Below are 8,937 nucleotides of genomic sequence, written 5' to 3'. Positions count from 1 at the left end.
ATAAGGATTCTATTTCCTAAAAGGAGTCAGACTTACCTTCAGGAGCTCTATATAAAGAGGGGAACTTCTCATTGCTAGGGATCTCGTTTTTTTGTGCTATTCTCTACATAATTTACTCTCTCTCAAGACTTCAAGCATCCAAGATTTGTGCCAAGAATCAAGGAAGCCATCCATATAGTTGTGATACAGTTTTTATTCTAAACTCTTCATCTTGTTTCTTTCTTTTCATTATTGTCTTTAAATATGATGAATGATTTAAGTATGACTGATTTTATTTAATTACTATGTCCAGCTAAACTTTTATACTAGGGATTTGATGTAACTTAATTCGATTCCAGTCTATAATATTAGATTTATTTTTCATTGTTCTTGTTACAACTTATTATTGTGCTTAAGGCTTCCAGGCGGAAAATTTCCCCTGGATTGAATTATCTCATTAATCACTATCGGGAGAAGGGTTATTGACATGAAAAAGATAATAAGTTACTTGAGAATAATAACTTGACGCGGAAGCTATATGGTTTGACTCAAGGGGGGGTTTTCATAAGTTATTGATCATTAAGTTATGAACTCACAAAACAACCATAAAAACTAAGGATCTGATTTATGTTTGATTTCACTATTAAGAGATAGGTAATTAAACTGGATTAGAATAGCTAACAATAAATCGGGAGAGCTTGCTAGTAACTCTAGGGTTGTTTCTCCTACTTGAACAATTAAAGTTGATTAATGAACTAATAGAATAAGCTGGATAGAATTAAGTGAAATCAAATTCCCTAGTAGTTTAATTCTCTGATTTCTTTTCACCTGAAATTTGTGCTTGATCTCTTCTGTTTTTAATTTAAATTTTATTTTTCTTATAGCAATTCTCTCTTATTATCGTCTAAATAATAATAGGTTAACATAATTTTGGTAATTGATATACAATCCCTGTGGATACGATACTCTCTTACTCTATATTACTTGTTGCGATTTCGTACACTTGCGAAAAACGCTGTCAAGTTTTTGGCGCCGTTGCCGGGGATTAGCATATCAATATCAATACGAATTACCCTATTGTTAATTTAGACACTCTTTTATTTAATTTTCTTCTAAGAACTGTTCCAGGTGTTTTATGCAAAGAAGATCAAGGAAGACTGAACCCCTAATCTTTGATCCAGAAATTGAAAGAACTCTTCGTAGGCTCAACGTTGCAAGAAAAGCACGAGAAATAAAACTCGAACAACAAGCAGACATGGCCAACGAAAACGAAAATGAGAACATAGTCGGACCACCGCTTCAACATCCGGTCCGTACCTTAAGAGAGTACACAACACCTAATCTGAATGGGACAACCTCAAGTATTACCAGACCTAGGGTAGAAGCTAATAACTTTGAGATTAAACCCGCAATTATCCAAATGCTTTCTACCTCGATCCAATATGGGGGTTTGCCTAGTGAAGATCCTAATGCTCACATCACCAATTTTTTGGAAATTTGTGACACATTCAAACAAAATGGTGTTTCTGAAGATGCAATCAAGCTGAGACTTTTCCCCTTTACTCTTAGGGATAAAGCAAGGTCTTGGTTACAATCGTGTCCCGCTGGGAGCTTCACAACATGGGATGAATTAGCTCAAAAGTTTCTAGCTAAATTCTTTCCATCCTCAAAAACCACCAAATTGTGCAATGAGATAATGACATTTGCTCATCATGATCAAGAGAGCCTGTATGAAGCTTGGGAAAGATTCAAGGACTTGTTAAGAAAGTGCCCTCATCACAGTTTGCCCAAGTGGCTACAGGTACAAACTTTCTATAATGCATTATCTCCTAACATCAAAATTACTCTAGATGCAGCTGTAGGTGGATCCTTTGAAAAGAAAGGAATTGATGAAGCATATGAGTTGATAGAAGAGATGGCAAGCAATAGCCATTACCAAAACAATTCTGAAAGAAGAAGAACTGCAGGAGTCTATGAAATAGACGCCATTACAGCACTTAATGCCAAGGTAGATAACATGGTAAGAAAATTGGACATGTTAACTACTAATCCTGTAAATTCTGTTATACAAGTTTGTGATAGGTGCAATGGACAACATGGAATTGGAGAATGCATCATGGACTCTTTAAATCCACAAACTTTGGAGCAAGTAAACTATGTGATGAATCAAGGAAGAAAGAATTAACCTTATTCAAATTCATATGATAACAGGTTAAGAAATCATCCTAATCTATCTTATGGTAATCCTAACAATGCCTTGAACACACCACCAGGTTTCCACCCTCCAGAAAAGAAATCCCATGATGACCTCCTCACTGCTCTTTCTAAATCACACATGGAGTTCATGAATGAAACCAGAGAGAACCATAAAATCCAGCAGGCTGCAATAAGGAATTTGGAGATTCAACTAGGGTAATTTGCAAATATGATGGCATCTCGACCTCAAGGTACGTTACCTAGCAATACTGAAAAGAATCCAAAAGAACAAGTGCAGGCTATCACCTTGAGAAGTGGCAAGCAATTAGATGAACCACCAAGGAAAGAAAAGGAAGAAAAAGAATAACCAAAGGTGCCTATCATTGACTTAGAAGAACAGGAAAAGGTAAAACCCTATGTTCCCCTGTTCCCTTTCCACAAAGATTAAAGAAAGCACAAGACGACAAGAGTTTCCTCAAGTTTCTGGACGTATTTAAGAAACTTCAAATCAATATTCCTTTTGCTGAAGCTCTTGCTCAAATGCCTAGCTATGCTAAATTCCTAAAAGATATCCTAAGCAAGAAACGAAAAATCGATGATCAAGGAACGGTAATGTTAACTGAGGAGTGCAGTGCAATTATCCAAAACAAATTGCCTCCAAAGTTAAAAGATCTAGGGAGTTTTTCTATCCCTTGTAACATTGGTAATCTTGACTTTGAAAAGGCTTTGGCAGATTTAGGTGCTAGCATTAATCTTATGTCCTATGAAGTTTTGAAGATGCTAGGTATGGGAGAGCTCAAACCAATAAGGATGTCTTTGTAATTAGCAGATCGTTCAATTAAATATCCTAGAGGGATTTTAGAAGACGTGCTTGTAAAGGTAGGTACATTCATCTTTCCTGTTGATTTTGTTATTCTTGACATTAATGAAGATAGGGAAGGATCTCTAATCCTTGGAAGACCTTTTCTTGCAACCGCAAGAGCATTGATTGATGTCTATGAGGGTAAGTTGACTCTAAGAGTTGGACAGGAAGAGATTGTCTTTGATGTACTTAAATCTTGTAAACTTCCTATGGACTATGAAGATTGTTTTCGAATTGATGTTGTTGATGAATGTGTGGAAAGCACTTTGCATGTCGAAAATAACATTAATGAATCAAGCATCTTGAATGAAAAAGAAAAGGAACCACCTAAGCACGAACTGAAACAACTTCCACCTCATTTAAAGCATGCATTCTTAGGTGAGGATCATTCTTTTCCTGTTATTATTTCTTCTCACTTAACGCTTGATCAAGAGGAAAGGTTGTTGCAAGTTTTACGAAGGCACAAAAAAGCACTAGGGTGGTCTATCTCGGATCTACAAGGAATAAGCCCAAGTGTATGCATGCATAAAATCTTGATGGAAGAAGACTACAAACCTTCAATCGAGCATCAAAGGCGATTGAACCCGAACATGAAGGAGGTAGTCAAGGCTGAAATCATTAAACTCCTGGATGCCGGTATCATTTATCCAATTTCAGACAGTAATTGGGTAAGTCCTGTCCAAGTTGTTCCAAAAAAGGGAGGTATGACTGTTATCTCTAATGAAAACAATGAACTAATTCCCACAAGAACAGTCACAGGTTGGCGTGTGTGCATAGATTACAGAAAACTAAATAAAGCAACACGCAAGGACCATTTTCCCCTTCCCTTTATTGATCAAATGCTTGAAAGACTTGCAGGTTATCCTTTTTATTGTTTCTTAGATGGTTATTCAGGGTACTTCCAAATACATATAGCTTTTGAGGATCAAGAGAAAACTACTTTCACATGTCCTTATGGCACTTTTGCCTATAGGAGAATGCCTTTTGGGCTATGCAATGCCCCCGCAACCTTCCAAAGGTGCATGATGTCCATCTTTTCTGATATGGTGGAAAAATTTATTGAAATATTCATGGATGACTTTTCTGTGTTTGGTTCTTCTTTCGATGCATGCCTTCATAATTTATCTTTAGTAATGCAACGATGTGAAGACACTAACCTTGTTTTAAATTGGGATTTATCTTTAGTAATGCAACGATGTGAAGACACTAACCTTGTTTTAAATTGGGAAAAATGTCACTTCATGGTTAGTGAAGGTATTGTCTTAGGGCATAAAATCTCTCAAAAAGGGATTGAAGTCGACAAGGCAAAAATTGAGGTAATTGAAAAACTACCCCCTCCTAACACAGTGAAAGGTATAAGAAGTTTTCTTGGGCATGCAGGGTTTTATAGGAGATTCATAAAAGACTTCTCAAAAATCACTAAACCTCTTTGCAATTTATTAGTTAAAGATGTTCCTTTTGATTTTGACAAAGAGTGTTTAGATGCTTTCAACAGGTTGAAGAAGGAGTTAATCTCAGCCCCTATCATTACTACACCAGATTGGACTTTACCCTTTGAACTCATGTGTGATGCTAGTGATCATGCTGTAGGAGCTGTTCTTGGACAAAGAAAAGACAAGAAGTTGCATGTTATTTATTATGCCAGTCGCACATTAAATGATGCGCAACTAAATTATGCAACTACGGAAAAAGAATTACTAGCTATTGTTTTTGCTTTTGACAAATTCAGGGCATATCTAATTGGAGCTAAAACAATAGTCTACACAGATCACTCAGCCATCAAATACTTGCTAGAAAAGAAAGATGCAAAGCCGAGACTCATTTGTTGGGTACTTCTATTGCAAGAATTTGACCTAGAAATTCGCGACAAAAAGGGAACCGAGAACCTCTAGCTGACCATCTTTCCAGGCTCGAATTGGGGGAAGAAGATACGAGCGAGTTACAAATCAATGAAAGTTTCCCCCATGAGCAACTTCTATTGGTGGCAAATGCTCAAACCCCCTGGTACGCTGACATAGTTAATTATCTTGTTTGCAAAATTCCCCCTCCCAATTTTTCTTACCAACAAAGGAAAAAGTTTTTTCATGATATCAAATTCTACTATTGGGAGGAGCCATTTTTGTTCAAGTATTGCAATGATCAGCTATTCAGGCGATGTATACCGGAAACTGAAATGGAAAGTGTCCTTAAATTCTGCCATTCAATGGAATGTGGAGGTCACTTCGGAGCAAACAAGACAGTTGCGCGTATATTAGAAAGCGGTTTGTATTGGCCTAATCTTTTTAAAGATGCTTATAACTATGTTCATCTTTGTGATCGTTGTCAAAGGTTAGGTAACATTTCGAAGAGACATGAGATGCCCCTAAACAGCATCCTTGAAGTCGAAATCTTCGATGTATGGGGTCTGGATTTCATGGGACCTTTTCCACCATCATATTCCAATCAATACATTCTAGTGGCGGTGGATTATGTGTCAAAATGGGCAGAAGCTGTTGCTATTCCAAATAACGATGCCAAAAGTGTGATGAACTTCATCAAGAAAAATATTTTCACACGGCATGGCATGTAACACCCCTTCCCGGTCCACCCGTAAACCCGAATGAACCGAGTCAAGACGTTACAAACTGGTTGACTGTATGGCCTGACATGCTGATATCATAATGTATATTGAATATAATAGCATGCTGATGTTGTTTACATTAATAATGTACTTAATATTTACAAAACATGATACTAGTTTACAACATGGAATGGGCCCAACTGTGTGCCCTGTACATGCCATAAAAGGAGAGACAAAAGGTACACATTAAAATGAGTAGCTACCCTGAAGACTGAGTCTTCTACAGATGAACTGCAGCAGTTGTAAGCTGACTCTCTACGGGCCAATCTCAAAACCTGCGAGTTAAACAGGTAACTCGCTGAACAAATAAAGCTCAGTGGATATCTCAACAGATAAAGAAACAATTAAACACATACATGTATAGAAAGAACCATGTAAACACATATGGCACATATAAGCACACACATCATGATACTTTCATGATACCTTGATTATCTTTTGTACTGTTTATAATACTGTATAATTCATGAAATGTTATGTTAAGATATCTGTATGGCTCCATAAGGTTATAGTGAAACCGAAGTGATAAGAAAAACTATATGAAACTGGATGAATACTGTATGCTTGGCTGCTATGGCCCATATATAATCATATCCACTCAACGGCCTGTAGCCGGAGTATCAAACTGTATGAGGTGCAGATCTGCTATCCTATGTCGTGACATAGCCTTATCTACATGGTTTCTACCTAACCTCAATGGAGCATAATGTTGGTATGTCAATAATATCACACAACATCATATTCATAGTTCATAACTTCATAATTCATAATGTTTATTTGATTTCACATCATTTGCATGCTTGCATGTTGTTTTGATACATGTTCTCATGTTGTATTTTGATGTTAAAATGATTGGAGGCATATAAGTGAAGCAAAGGAATACAATTGCATTGAAAATGAAGTCCAAAAATGCATGAAAACACAATTCGTGAGCGCGTACTTGAAAGTCGCGAGCGCGTAAAGCACCAAATGAGAGACAGTGAGGTATCGGGCACAAGTCGCGAGCGCGTACTTGAAAGTCGCGAGCGCGAGAAGTGCCAAATGAGAGACAGTGAGTTTCAGGTGAAAGTCGCGAGCGCGCAAATGAAAATCGCGGTCGCGTACAGTGCAAAATGAGAGACAGTGAGTTCCCAGGCCAAATTCGCGAGCGTGCGATGAGGGTCGCGAGCGCTTACAGGCCAAGGGCCAAGTACGCGAGCGCGTACTTCAAAGTCGCGAGCGCGAGAAGTGCCAAATGAGGGTCAGAGAGTTTGCGAGCACAAGTCGCGAGCGCGCATTTGAAAGTCACGAGCGCGAGATGTGCCAAATGAGAGACAGAGAGTTTCAGGTGAAAGTCGCGAGCGCGCATTTGAAAATCGCGAGCGCGAGAAGGCAATGCGAGCTCGTCATGCGATTCGCGCGCGCGCTTCGCGTTTTCCAGCCTGCACAGTCTGTACTCTTTTGGTCATATCTCTCAATATACAAATCCGATTTGGATGATTCAAAAACCCATGTAAAGATAACACATAGAGGAACAAATAACTCTTCTATGACACTTCCTAATTCTATCATTAAATGGGGTCAAAATCAAGATGAAGTTACTGGTATAATTTCCAGCAAAACCTGTTTCAACATAAACTCAATATTCACTTCATTTATTCAATACTTCCCCTGTTTTCCCCTGTTTTCTCACCATTACCAGTCCTCCCACTCACATAAAGCAATATGGTCTCATAGCAACACACCACACAAATCTCATACAAAGAAAATGGGAAAGGAAAAGAGATATCAAACCTTTACTCCAAAAGCTTGAGCTTCTCCTCTTTTAACTTCTTTTTTCTACACTCTTTGAACTCCCTTCACCTATAAATAAGAATTCTTATGAATTCTAAAATAATAGCACCAAATGATTCAATTATGAACTTCAAGAAGGTTTACTTACTTGGATAGAAGAAGAATTGAAGTTAAAGCTGAACTACCATGAAAATTGAAAGGAAGGTGGAAGAGGAAGGGAAGAAAATGAAGAAGATGAAGATAAAGATGAAAATGGGAAAGTGAAATGGTTATTACGGGTAAGCCATCAAAATATCAATGAATTTGTGTGTAAAAGTTCTAAATGGTACCTCAATTGTAAGAAGGTTACAATTTAACACCCAAGCTGTATGTTTTAGTGCAAATAAATCCTAACCCTTATACTTTGATCTTTTTCTCTCACTCAAGTAACTCCACTTATAAACCCATTCTACCCCAACCGGGTTTGGTTCAACTCGACTACTCAACTCTATGCTAAGACTCGACTCGGTAGGATGTCACATGGCACTCCCAGGGCAATAATCACGGACGTAGGTAAGCACTTTTGCAATAGATATTTAGACTCCCTTCTTGCAAAATATGGTGTCACTCATCGTGTAGGTACTCCATATCATCCTCAAACAAGTGGACAAGTAGAGGTCACCAATAGAGAAATCAAAAAGATCCTCGAAACCACTATTGGACAATCAAGGAAGGATTGGTCCAAAAAGCTGGAAGATGCTTTATGGGCCTACAGAACTGCGTTCAAGACACCTATAGGTATGTCTCCATATCGCATGGTGTACGGTAAGGCTTGTCATCTTCCTATTGAGTTAGAACATAAGGCGTTTTGGGCCATTCAATTTCTTAACTTTAATGCAAAGGAAGTTGGTCAAAAGCGATTGCTACAGCTAAACATGATGGATGAAATGCGCCTCCATGCTTATGAAAGTGCCAAAATATACAAAGATCGCACCAAACAATGGCACGATAAGCGCATTATCATGAGGGATCTAAAAGTAGGCCAGCAGGTGTTGCTCTATAACTCTAGGCTCCGGTTATTCCTTGGTAAGTTGCGCTCTAGATGGTCCGGACCATTCACAATCAAGGAAATCTTTCCTCATGGAGCAATTGAAATAGTGGATGGTAAGTCAAATCGAAGTTTCAAGGTAAATGCTCAACGTTTGAGAAATTATCACAATAACAACTTTGAGCCCATCAAGAGCACAATTGGTCTCGTTTAGCCTAAACTAGGTTAAGTGCGTCAAACTTAACGACGTTAAACAAAAGGGCTTATGGGAGACAACCCATATAATTTTCTTGTTAAATTTTCGTTCCATTTATTTATTTTATTTTCTGCTTTATTTGCAAAATTCCCAAATTTTCTCCATAATTGTTCTTTTGTTTTAGTTAGAGTTTTTGTAGGAAAAAGTGAAAATCCAGAAGCGAGCACGCCCTGGCCGTGCCCCCCAGCACGCCCGTGCCATGGGGTGCGGATCCAGCACGCCCA

At 38.2% G+C, this 8,937-nt stretch overlaps 1 non-coding gene across 1 annotated transcript; it reads right to left on the bottom strand.

Annotated features, from left to right (window-relative positions):
• Positions 1–1,657: 1,657 nt before the first annotated feature.
• On the bottom strand, positions 1,658–1,764 carry LOC149495767 (small nucleolar RNA R71). The gene has a single exon (XR_016321540.1). It is a non-coding gene; the product is annotated as a small nucleolar RNA R71 (small nucleolar RNA).
• Between the last annotated feature and the right edge of the window lie 7,173 nt (positions 1,765–8,937).

This window comes from Jatropha curcas, chromosome 6, assembly GCF_041381405.1.
Source record: "Jatropha curcas cultivar XTBG-Jc1 chromosome 6, XTBG_Jcur_1.0, whole genome shotgun sequence".
Classification (NCBI taxonomy): Eukaryota; Viridiplantae; Streptophyta; class Magnoliopsida; order Malpighiales; family Euphorbiaceae; genus Jatropha; species Jatropha curcas.
This window is presented reverse-complemented; position numbering and strand designations above follow the sequence as displayed.